The sequence below is a fragment of the Gavialis gangeticus genome, unplaced genomic scaffold, assembly GCF_001723915.1.
Source record: "Gavialis gangeticus isolate Ggan-Ray unplaced genomic scaffold, GavGan_comp1, whole genome shotgun sequence".
Taxonomy (NCBI): Eukaryota; Metazoa; Chordata; order Crocodylia; family Gavialidae; genus Gavialis; species Gavialis gangeticus.
The window spans coordinates 58,210,329-58,218,875 of record NW_017728995.1 but is presented as its reverse complement, the minus strand read 5'-3'; positions in this window follow the sequence as shown (position 1 = coordinate 58,218,875).

Sequence of the window (8,547 nt, the reverse complement as noted above, 5' to 3'; positions counted from 1 at the left end):
ACACACACACACACACATATACATACACACACACACACACACATACATATATACACACACACACAAAAATGGGGTCTGATGATTTCTGCCTATACAAATTGCTGAAAAATTACAAATAATCCATTGGGAGTTTAAAACTAAAACTTTTTTAGTTGGCTGATGGAATGAATTATTCACGCATTGGTTTTGCTACTGTTTTAAAGAAAACCCAGCTAGCTGCACATATACACATAGACACACACACACACACCTTGAGGAACTACACAGATCTTGTTACCATATAAGATTATAAAAGGTCAGATGCTGGGCTATCAATCTTGCCTACCTCCTTTGGTTATACTTATGAGAGAGTCCCAGGTAGGATATCAAGTAACCAGAAGATAACATTCCTTGCAAATCCTACCAGTAAATCTGAGAGGCATTTGCTAAACTTGTAGGCAACATTTGGTCACAGTTGTTCAAGTCAAAGGCAGTTAAAACTTCTTTATAGTTAAAATAAAAGAGCAAGGGATCTCTTAAACAAGCACTCTGCATACTAATTAATGACCCTCCTCAGTACAGGGGGCTAATTATGCAGACTGATCTGTTTGATGATGTGTTGAAAGAGTGAAAGTCATCACCTTGGGTTTTAGCATCTTTTCTGTGAAGCGCTCCCCTTTTATCCAGCACTTTTGAAAATGGTTAGAAATGGTAGCACGGAGATGGTAAGAGTAACAACTGGTTTACATGAAAAGAAGGTGCATTAGGGAACAGAGGCACAGCACAAAGATTAAACTGCTGTGACTTATGAAGTAGCTTTCTTAAGCTCGTAGAACTGTGCACATATAGTAGGCCTACATTTCTTCCTCAATTTAAGATTTATTAGTGTTCCTCCAAAACAATCTTCTTAAATAAGGTAACCTCCAGAACAGCTGGTAACACATGTAATAGGACCCAGTCCAGCCCCCACTGAAATCAATGGCAAGACTCCTGTTGACTATAGTGAGAATCAGATCAGGTCCCTACATATAGCAGACAACACCAAAATGTAATTTCCATAGTCCAAGGAAGCACCTTAAAAATGCTGCTAAGAATGCCTCAGAGTCTTAGAAGGGAAAGATCATTACATATCTTTACAGCTTGCTTATTATTTCTGTGTATTATTACATTTTTGTGCATTTCAGTGAGTTTGGACAAAGGCCCTGATCCTGCATCATAATCCAATACTGTAATTCCTTGATACATGTGTCAGGTCCACGGTGCTCCACAGAGTCATAAGGAAACTTGCTAACAGATCACTGTACAGGATTGGGGCCTAAAGCTGGTTACTTGCCCTTTTGTTTCTAGTCTGTTACACTTCCTGACTGATTGCATTTGAGCCCCGCTGCTGGGTAGGGATTCAGAGCATCACACAAGGATATATTTAAATAAAAGCATGTTCAAACCTTATGTCTTATCATTATCACCATACAGTGTTAGGTTTTGCCATCACTAGTGTTAAAAGTAGCACCTAAGGTTACTGTAACTGAAACACTGGTGAGAAGAAATATGTTTCTCTCTGCTTTTAATTGGCTTACTTTTTTCATTTGATGTTTTGTACCTAGGCAGTTTCATTGTGTTTTCTTACTCAGTTTCTTTTTAGGTGAAGGGCTACCACAGCAGCAGGCAAGAGAATGCTTTTAAAATTAGGAAAAAAGGAATTGCAAGATTTGGCAGTGAGATCCAGGGAGCAGTTTTAAAAGGGGATACTACATTTTCTTAGTTCTCTGCATTTAATTTGGTGGCATCCCCTTATGTTATCTCACCACCAGTATTTTAGTAATGAGTCTAAAACTGGTGCCTAGCACTGATTGATAGAATTTCTTTTGAGAACTGGAATTAGATGAATCTCTTGAAATATAGTACTTAAGAATGAAGAAAATGTTCCTGAAAAGCCAAAAGAAATTATTTTAAGTATTTAATTCACTTGAATCAATATATTATTTCAGTTCAGCAAAGCACTTCCACATTTGCTTCTAAGTCATTTAGTTTTATCAAATCTAGCTTAATACAACATACAGTTAGCTCCCTTTGCACCTACAGAGCCCTTTTCAGCTGATGATCCCAACATGCTTTGCAAAATACAATTAGCTGTGTTTTCCTAATGAGGAAAAAAGGCTCAAAGGGGTGACATGTCTTGTGGGCATGTAGCAATCATGTTACAGCAACAGTTCATGACAGAGCAGCAGCACTGGTAACATGCTTTCAGCAACTGGTGCTGTTTCTGCTGTCTCACGAGAACCTGCTCCAATACCAAAGTTAAAGTACCTGACCTCACTTACATGAGCACTTCCGTCATTACTATCACTCACCTTTTGCAGGACCACTATTCCCAAGCAGATGATTGATGAATCATAACAAGAAGATAACTCCCCTGTAACAACTGCACTCTTCACTAGCGTGTCATTATGGATTGTGCCTGTACAATAAGCAATGTGTGATCACGACATGCTTGTAGTGTATTCTTATACTTGTCCTTAGATGAGTAGATGGCCAGGTTTCCACTTCTGGTAAGATCCTTTCTAAAGGTTCAAGCAATCAACAAGTTCCTGATATTGCCAAGCAGTACTCTTGCGGTGCTTCCTAGCCTTTCTTTGCATTGGAATACCATGCCCTGTGCCCTAAGTATGGTGTCTTTGAAGAACAAAGCTTATGGACACCTATGGTCTCTTTGGGGAACAACCAATTCTCCTGCACTTTTTCCCTCAGATTCGCCTCTCAAATAATCTGCTTATGAGATCTGCCTAAGTCTCCTCTCCTGCAGTTTGCTTGGTTTTGTTTTTTACTCTTCTGCTTGCTTTCTTTCTTTCATTTAGATCATGAACTTTGTCATTTCATGATCGCAGTTACAGCAGTTTCTGTTCACGTTCAGGTTCTCAAACAAGTCCACCCTACTACTAAGGAAAAAATTAAGAAGAATCTGCCTCAGGTAGTTTCCTCTTTATCTGTGCCAAGAAGTTGTTCTCAGCACAGTTTAAGTACTTGCTGGGCTGTCTATTCTCTGGTATGCAAGTTTTTCCAACAGATATCACAGGAATCCAGGTCTCCCATAACCACCAGATCCTACAATTTGGACACTGCAGTTAATTATTTAACAAAAAAACCCACAAAACACCTCATCCACCTCTTCTTCCTGGTTGGGTGGTCTATAGAAGACAACTACTGTGACATTGGCCTTGATATTTTCTTTTCTTTATCTTGACCCAGAGACTCTTAATAGGTCTACCTCCCATTTTGTCCTTGTCCTCAAAATAATGATCTTATTTAATATACAAGGCAATGTGTGTATATTAAATATATATCAATATTGCAGTGACGTGAGCTATCCCCAAGCCTGTTACCAAGCCTCAGTTACTTCAAGTCAGTTATAGTTATTGCTGTGTACTAAGACTTCTGGCTCTTCCTGCTTATTCCTCATACTTCTTGCATTAGTATTAAGCATCTAATATAATTAGCAGGCTGAACCACCAGCTTCCCTCTTCTGATCTTCCCTCTCCTTGCCAGGTTTCCTCCTAGTCCTGGATCTTTATCCAGGTCACAATGAAAGCCTGTGCCACTAGCCCTCAAACTCACTATAAAGCTTTTCTCCCTAGGCCGGCACAATCCCCCAGGCCCCAGGGAAGCATGGGGCACCCCCACAGCTGGGAGCTCCTCATCCAGGCTCCCACTGCACCAGCAATAAGGTGTGGTGAGATCTAATGAGCAATCCCACAGTTGCAACTTCTGTCATGCACATGTGGCATGGCAGAAGAGTGACTGTGTGGATCGCAAATTAGATTCCATTGCTCCTTTGTCTGCATGTGTAGAAGGGGCCTTAGGCAGTCCTGGATCTGTACTCCCCTAGCATTTCATTTATGAAGTCTAGTCCTGGTGAGCACTTAGCTCTAAGTATCTCACTTTAAAATGTTCATTTTGTCTGTGAAGTTTGTCCAAAAACTTATTAGACTATAACATTTCATCACAATGAAATTTTTCCAGCAATCCACCTATGAGAGGCCTGGATAAATGACCTATAGAGATGCTGGTTTATACTTAATAGGCTCCATGTATGCCTACATATGTAGAGTTCCCCTAACTCTCTGGGGTCAGAGGCCCCATGATGTTCAAGAGAGCAGCTGCTGTCTGTATCATGGTTTCCCCTAGCCAAGTGGATACCTGCAAAGGAGCTCCTCCTTGCAAAAGTGATTCCAACTTAGAGGACAGAGAGAGTGGGAATGCGCTCTTAAGGGAGTTGTATTTCCAGATGGCGGGGAGAAGGCAGAAGGAAGCACCAAGGAGAGAAGACCTCACTGCAAAAGTTAGAATTTCCTCTTCTACTGGTTTCCTGACAGACATGCACTTGGATTCCTCCATCCTCCAGCTCTGTTGCATCTCCTCAGCCATGAGAAGAGTATGAGGCAGCATTTGGCGAAAGACAAGACCACATCCCTGATTTGCCCTTGGTAGTTCAAAAGCAGTACAATTTTACTTCTTCCATAGATTGTTATAATGGCACATCCTTGCCTCTTACGCACGCACACTCTGACCCCTTCTCCACGTTATGGAACTAAACAAGACAGCTGTTAAATTGTTTACACTGGAAAGATTGCAGAAAGCGAGCTTGTTACCTCTACACAAATACTGTCACATGCTACAAAGGGCCATTACTGACTTTGGTAGCATAATAGAGTGGTAACCCTTTCAATTTTACAAATTATTTTTCCAGATTTGTATTGTACCTGTCACATACTCTTGACATGCTGAGCATATGCAAACTAAAAGGGTTTAATTGGAGATACTAAATAAAGTCACCCTAAACCTTCTTAGTCTCTTCATGGTCTCCACGTTGGCCTCTTTTATGGAAATCTACCATAACCCCCTTCTATCCCATAGTCTTTCTACCAAAAGGAAAAGGCGGAAAATACCAATGAGCATTGCAGAATGTCCTAGCGGGATCAAATGTGGGTTCTGGTGAACCAGGCTGGGAAGCAAGTTCTAGCACAGTGGTCACCAACCAGCCAATCTCAATCGACTGGTCAAGCATGGAGCCTCTGACAGTCGATCTCAGTCTGTCAGAGGCTCCATGATTGGGAGCAGCAGGATTTATGTGGCTGGGCTGAGCCATGTCCCCTGCCGCCCGGGCTGGGCGGCTTGTCTGGAAGGTGAGGGAGTGGGGCAAGGGCGGTAGATCCTGGAGTGCCTTTACTTAAAAAAAGTGATCTTCACCATGAAAACGTTGGATACTACTGTTTTAGCATCCCAGACCCCACACAGGGATCATGGTGCCACCTGAAAATAAAACAGTCCATTACACATGACTTTCACTCTTCCTGTTGGAAGTCCCACAGTAGCACTTCTAAAGGCAGGTTATGGGAATGAAGTATTGTCTGCTGAAGGCTACCTACTGTGCTTGTTATTCTCTAGCAACTCACCCATGGGGTTTAGATTACAGTTTTTCAGGTGAGAGATAGCAAACCAAGAAGCCAGCTTCCTCAGTTCACAGGCAGTTGGTGGGTTAGGATATAGACTACAATGGCCCTGAGGAGGTGACCCTTCTCAATCTCTGCACTATCAATTACAGTACATGCAAAATGTAGCTTCTTGGTTTAGCTTTCCCTCAGCAACCTTTTCACCTACACATGCAGACACCAAGGCTTCCAGGTCATTCATACACACCTTGGACTAATCAGGATTTTTCTCTCAACTTCCTACAGGATAGGAAAGTAGAAATAGAGAAGCTGTTAGTTTTGTTCTTAAATGCATGGGAAATGCCCAGATATTATAGTAGTATCTCAGGACAACTTTCTCAGGAATGAGAGCCCCAGAAGGTGGAATGAACTCCCAGCTGCAGGATCTAAGGCCCGTGGCAAACCTCATCCTATTCCACTCTAAGTCCAAAGTGCATTTATTTGACCTTTCTCTAACACAAAATAGTGACACCTGTACACAATATACAAAATTAGAAAACAAAACACTCTGCTACACACATCTCCTCTGGGAGGAGTCTAGAGAAAACACCACTTGCCAGAGCTTTCCCTGCAATGTCTGAAGCTAAAGAAATGTTGAAATTAAACCAACAGAATTAACAGAGGGTGCTAATGGTAGGTCACAAACCCAGAGGAATCAGAACATTAAACAGTCCTTCAGCTCCTAACTACCAAAGAATAGGATGCTTATGGCCTCTTATAATCTCCACTGTTCAGAGCAGTGAGGGGGCGCTTGTGTTGTCTCTTGTAAACATTGATTTTCTAGAAAGTTTTGAAGTACCTTGGAAGAGATATACAGCCCCACATACATGATCATGCAGAGGCCACTTAGAAGACAAGCCTTTAACATCTTTGAAAGCAGAGCTTTGAAAGACTGATTTAACTGAAATATTTTTTCCCTCCCAGGGTTGTGCTACATTTTATCCCAGCCTGCAAGATGAAATCTGTATCCAAGTGCCAAGTTCTGTTGCACAAAGTTGCACTCTTCCCATCTACCTCCAAAATGCTCTGCTGCTGCTTCTGCCTATGGTATCAAAGATACCTCTTTCTGGGTGAGCTTCTATAGCATGTTGGTCTCTGATGTAAAGGGCTGAATTTCAGCTGCTGTTTAATGCTTGTCACCTTGGCTATGCTGATTAATTAAAGAGATGTTGCTCAATTCTGTGGGATAACTGCATGAGGGTAGGAATGAACTAGAAAATACAAATGCAACAGTCTGACATTTAAGTCTCAAATAAGGAGGGTCATTTTAGGGTTGGGTTTTTTTTTGCTGTTTTATCCTTTGTAAATGCAAAGAAGCTTTTAAAGCCTCGAGTATTGTCCCTCTGGGGTTTTTGCCAATTTCACATGGGCCCATAGTTTATGAAAACCTAACATAGGCCAGCAAATGAGGTACATCTATACAAGACATTCACATGCTCAAGTTCATGTTCTTGCCACCACACTAAAGTTTCTACATGCATTTCCTGAACTAGGTACAACCCCAGTCTGCATGCTCTGCTGAGTTTCCAGATCCGTACCTGCCTTAGCTGCTAACTGCCCTGCTACATGGCCAGTTTCTTACGTGTTTGCAGCATAACCATGAGTTTCAGGGCTCAGATACAAGCAGTCCTCCACTGGAATTCCCCCCATTCCCTGGCCTTCTACGTTCCAGCCTTTCCAAATACCTGTCTCTACCCTCCACTCCCAGCATGCTGGATGGCACTTTAGAAATGTCCCATTTGTTATTGAACTCCTTCTTTCCCTTGCAGATTGGTCCTGATCACCCACCCAGCCCCTACCAGCTCCACACTGGCAGCTAACCTTTCTTCTGCCAGGCTGAGATGCTCCTGACATGCACCTGGCTAGGTGGAGCAGCACTGTAGTGAATGCCTGGGGGGAATGCTCCACACAGCACAATTTTAACTTCAATTGCCGGTCTCTTCCCCATTCAAATGAGATTTAGGTCAACATGCTCAGCTGGGCATTCACAGGAGGAAGTCACAGTGCTGCAATCCAATCAAGCGGCTCTTCTAAAAGGCAAAGGTCACAAGACAGAAGTTTGGTAATGCCCCTTACGTCATGCCGTGACCACATGAAGCTTGGTAAAGTACTTACCAGTGCCTTGAATACTGAATCCACTGCTGCCCACAACTCCATTCTTCTGCAGGAGGATCTTCTTCATAGACAGGAACAGGAAGAGAAAGAGTAGCTCTTTTGGAGGGCTCAAGGATGGGACTGGGATGATGGTACCTCAGGCAAACTCAGAGCAGTCTGTCCAAGCAAGCTGTTCTATCAGATGCCCTGACAGATGGAAAAAGGAAATGGAATTGGCCATGCTGGGTGATACCTGAAGAAGTGATTGTCATTCACCAACATGCCCTCAAAGGGGACAGACCTACCACACACTAGAGTTACTCAGCTGCTGGCAGTTTTGGGATGCTACAGTATCAGCTGAAGGGCCTGTGAGAATGAACTATGACATATTTGGGTAGTCTCAGCTCACCCACAAGGGGCTCAGTGTCAGAGAAACCATGAGATTCTCCACCTCCAACTGGCTGCAAGTCGAAATATAGGTATTCTAGACCTCCACCTCTAAAATGTGTTCAGAGTTCTCTGACTGCACACCCATAGAGATTTAATCCCAAGGCATATTAGCCCAACTGCACCTTTCATCTGGCATTGAGCTGATGGTACTGCCCAACTCCTGCCAAGCTTATCAGAGAGGCCAGGCTCAGTTCCCCAGCCTGCTTAATGCGGAGATGGCATTTTGGCTGCTGGCTGACATGTCTAGTGGAACTCACTAGCACACCTGCAGGACTATTACAATGGCAGCTGTAGGTCCCAGAGAGGATGGAGGCCTCATAGTACCAGGTGCTGCACAAACAACAAGCAAGAACTTGTTCACAGTGCCTCCACGCAGCACCTGGAAGTGCCACCCTGAAGCACAACCCGCATGCTCACTCCCATGCTGCATGCACCTGGTCCTAGAAACATAGCAGCCTGTGAGCAGCACTGAATGCATACCAGTAAGCATGTCCAAAACACAGAGCCCAAGAGAGGCTCTGGGTATGCGCTGAGGGCT